The sequence below is a fragment of the Octopus bimaculoides genome, chromosome 2 (assembly GCF_001194135.2).
Source record: "Octopus bimaculoides isolate UCB-OBI-ISO-001 chromosome 2, ASM119413v2, whole genome shotgun sequence".
Lineage (NCBI taxonomy): Eukaryota > Metazoa > Mollusca > Cephalopoda > Octopoda > Octopodidae > Octopus > Octopus bimaculoides.
The window spans coordinates 154,286,224-154,291,317 of NC_068982.1; positions in this window are offsets into that span (position 1 = coordinate 154,286,224).

Genomic DNA, 5,094 nt, shown 5'->3' on the forward strand with positions numbered 1-5,094 from the left:
TGTGTGTGTGTGTGTGAGTGTGGGTGCGTGTGCGTGCACGCGATATATTCTTACTTCTTTAGCCATTGCAGAAAGGGACAGCGTCCCGTGAAGACTTACAATAAATATAAGACCGCCACATGAGGTTGAATGCAAAGCAGCCGGATTTTACATAGGGAATGAAGCAAGCACATTTAAATACAACAGAAAAAAAAATCCTGTCTTACTGAGGGAGTGAAAATACCTTCGAAGTGGTGTGAAAGATATGAAGTTGGAAAGCTCAAAATACCTATGGGCATATATATGTGTGTGTGTGTGTGTGTGTGTGTATGTGTGTGTGTGTACATGTATATACATACACACGCAGATGCGTATATATGCAGTTCTTTTATCATGAATTCCGTTCACACGCTGCCAAGCACGTCATTAGATAGACAAGTGAGTGTTCTGGTTGTGTAGAAAGGTGTTCCTTGCCAGACACCATCTGTTACCTGACGGCGTTTCTTTACTTGCTTATATATATATATATATATATTGTATTTTTTCTTTCTTTGGTTTGTGTTATTGACTAAATCTTTGGTCACTGACACTCTTCACACACATCACATTTCCACCTTTACACAAACCTTTACCGTATTAACTTTTGTAGTATTGTAGTGGTATTGTCGCTAGATATAGTATTTGTTGTAGTTGTGGCTGTAGTAGTGGTGATGGTGGTTGTTGTAGTGTTTGAGATGGGGTAGATAGCAGTGGTGATAACAATAATTGTTGTTGCTGTAAAACCACATGCCAGTCTTGATCCGGTTACTGTATATTACATCGAGGAGGCGCAATGGCCCAGTGGTTAGGGCAGCGGACTCGCAGTCATAGGATCGCGGTTTCGATTCACAGACCGGGCGTTGTGAGTGTTTATTGAGCGAAAACACCTAAAGCTCCACGAGGCTCCGGCAGGGGATGGTGGCGAACCCTGCTGTACTCTTTCACCACAACTTTCTCTCACTCTTACTTCCTGTTTCTGTTGTGCCTGTAATTCAAAGGGTCAGCCTTGTCGCACTGTGTCACGCTGAATATCCCCGAGAACTACGTTAAGGGTACACGTGTCTGTGGAGTGCTTAGCCACTTGCACGTTAATTTCACGAGCAGGCTGTTCCGTTGATCGGATCAACTGGAACCCTCGTCGTCGTAAGCGACGGAGTGCCAACAAAATTACATCGTGGTCTGTTGTTATTGTTCTGTAACTTTATAAAAACTGAGTGACTTAATGATTTGGTGATTGTTGTTTCGAGCGTTAGGTAACGGGTTCGATTCCTGGGCTGGATAGTACATCGTGACTTTAGACGAGGTACTTAATTTCACGATGCTCCTGTCCATTCAGCTGAATTGTTGTTGCGTCTGCCGCAGGGTGAAGTCTCGCAGATTAGTAGCCTAAAATTTTGAAAATACAAGAAAATACAGTCATCGGTTCTGACTGATGGATTCCTGTAAACCCATACCTAGTCACAGATCTATTGTTCTATGTACGCAATGTCTCCGGCGAGTGGAAGACCACACATTGCTGTTATGATAGTGGTGCTAGTGGCAGTAGTCGTAATTACATACAACGATCTGCTAAGGTTAATGATAAAAGTACCAGTGGTGGAGATGGAGATATTAATGGAAGTGCTTTTGTGGTCAGAGCCCATACGAGCGGGATTTTGCCGTACATCAACCTGGGTTCTAGAGAATCAAAAAGGGCCCGTGGATATCTCTCGGACAGCTCTTTAAAAGATAAAGAATTCTTAGCTCCCTCGAATTTTGAGTGACCTTTCACACCAGGACCCGAAAACAGTTTTCTTTTTACTTGTAGTACAAATAATCGTATTAGCATCAGTGCCTGCTATACTGTACATACCATTAATTCTTACCTTCTTGATGGAATAGTAGAGGCACCGTCATAAAATACGGCGTTTCTTTGGCTTTTTTTGGAAGAATCACGCAAATACAGGATTGGTACCCTTTTTTTTTTCTCTATCGGGGATGAAAGACAAAGCAGAACATGGTGGAATTTGAACAGAAAGCAAAGGGGTTCCGGAATGATTAGAGCCAAGCAATATATACGACGTTCAAACGACTTTTCTAACAGACCGCTTGTTGCTGTATATCCCTGGCGGAATCGTTAGAGCGTTGGTAAAATTTCTTGAGCACTGAGAACGATGAAATGGACCTACTCGTTTCTCACAAAATTTCAGAAGAAAGAAAGAAAGAAAGAAAGAAATCTTCTTCTTCTTCTTCTTCTTCTTCTTCTTCTTCTTCTTCTTCTTCTTCTTCTTCTTCTTCTTCTTCTTCTTCTTCTTCTTCTTCTTCTTCTTCTTCTTCTTCTTCTTCTTCTTCTTCTTCTCTAAAACATTCTGTTATATACATAGGAACATACATTTACACACACATTGACACATACACACATACACTCATATCATCGCTGTGTCCAGATAATATCAGCAGTTACTTAATTTGCCCTAATACGCCACTGAAATCATGGGAATAAAAATTTACAACTGCTTTAAAAAGGCATTATGTTCTAGACGAGTACACAAAAAATGTGATTTTTCATTTTGTGCAGCGCGATACAAGACATTTACACAAGATGGCCTAAATAGAACAGGCTTTACAATAAACAAATTTGTGAAAAGAGATTTACTGTGTGGCTCTCATGAATTGTTGTACTGTATCTGTGATGGAACGAACAAAGAACGGCGAGTTGAAGCTAAATACTTTGATATTGCTTCATTGTGAGAAACGCTACACACTCTGGATGGAGGACAATAAAATATTGAACTGACTCCAGTACTTTACTGGTATTTGTTTTATTGAGCAGAGAAGATGAAAAACAAAGTCGATCCCGGCTAGCCATGAAATTCGCCTGCACTGATGTAAAATACAGCGACTAACAAACATATCTATACTTCACATATGTATGCCACAAGGACCGAATGCCCCTGGTCACAGATTGGATGAACATTATACAAACTCATAAACTCGCTTTCAGACTGTATAAGAAAGAAAAAATGCCAAATTGTAAAACGAAATGCCTTCATTAGAACAAGCTATAAACCAACAAATTTCAGAACATACTTCGGACCACCTACACAAATGCAAGGGTTGTAATTTCCCTGAATAATGCTTGTCACATGAATACAACACTTTCCTGACGTTTACCTATGCACAAAAAGAAGCCATCATAACACACTAAACTCTGGGGAAAATTGCTATCGTTTTCTATTCCCGTTTCCGACAAGAGAAATATATCAATGTAAGAGATTACATTGATATATTTACATTGGCATATCAATGTAAATGTATCAATGTAATCTCACCAAGCAATCTCATCTCTCAGTTCATTAGAATATTTGAGATAGTAATGAGATCAAGAATATCTGGCTTCATGGAGAACAGCAGTCTGTTAAATTCCGATGTGGCGAAGACCGTTGATATTTCAATTGTTTTGAATGAAGGTCCAAGTTTTAATGGCATATAGCTTGATTTCAGCAATGCCTTTGACAAATGCAATTGCAGTATTTTGTTACACACACACACACACACACACACACACACACACACACACACACACACACACACACACACACACACACACACACACACACACATTCACACATACGTACACATATGTCTGTATATATGTACGAGTGTGTGTGTGTGTGTTCAGATTTGGGAAAAGTGAACATAAAATATGTCATGGAGTTAAAGTATTTGTATTAACAGAGTGAAAGTCAAATCTACATTTTACTGACGGTGAACACACACATGTAATCCATCAGAAGTCTTCGATCTACATGGCGAAGTAGTTATGAGTCCTAAAGAATAACTTATGGACATTGGTTAATGGATGAAGTGCGTTCCTTTTAGCCGATTCAAGTTACCTGATGGAACCGTAAGATTCTTGAATATTGCTAGTCACACGAATACACCACTTTCCTGTCGTTTACCTATGCATAAAAAGAAACCACCACAACACACTAAACACTGAGATAAATTCCTATCGTTTTCTATTCCCGTTTCCGATAAGAGAAATATATCAATGTAAGAGACTACTGCTAGAAGTTGTAACTGCTGCTAATCATTACTGAACGATTGTTGAAGTAGAATTTCGGTAAAGTCACAGTAAGTATTGTATAGCAGAGCTATTAACTAATGCTTTAAAATCAACTAATAGGGACTTGAGTTGATAATAGCAGTATGAAAGTTTAGTCCTTTATTAAGACTTATAGTGGACTATTTCTGTACGTGCAGTTTCTGAGACACAAAGGCAGCATTGCTCACTCCGAGTGAATAAAAAGCAGCTTTCTATAGTATGCTCCAGTTTATACTACGCAAACAATTCATCTGTTTCAGAAACCAAATTTATTTACAGGAGTACCAGTAAGTACCCCAGCAATTCCGCTTAATCACACTTTCCATTTTCTCAGTGAAGCTTCGCATAAAAGCTTTCTTAATACAATGTTATTTATATAAAAGTAGTTGCTTTTCTTATCCTCAACTGTTTGATTTTCCTCTATAGATATAGCCTAACAGAGTGGTTTTACAGACAAATGCGCAAATGAAAGAAAAGAGAACTCAATACATGCCATGAAAGTTGAATATTTGCTTGAACAATTTGTAAATAGATAGATAGATAGATAGATAGATAGATAGATAGATGTGGGTGGGAGAGGGCTATCTCAAGTATATACATCTATAGAGCCAAAACTCATATTTGATATATTGTTGATGTATGAACAACTACGACAAAGGTTTCTCTTTGAAGTTAAGAACTATTGAAATCAATTCTATGCAACTTTAACTTTAACTGTTGGTGTCTAAGTACCATATTCAGAATACAAGAACAAAAGTGTTCTTTGAATTGATAAAGAAGAAAACATATGCACAACCACAATACAAAACTACGTACAAAGTTGTGTAAGCATAAATACGTACGCATGTAGGCACATGCACGCGCACGCGCACACGTAAATCATATATATATATATACATACATACATACATACATACAAACATACATACATACATACATATATACATATGTATTATACATACATATATATATATATATATATATATATA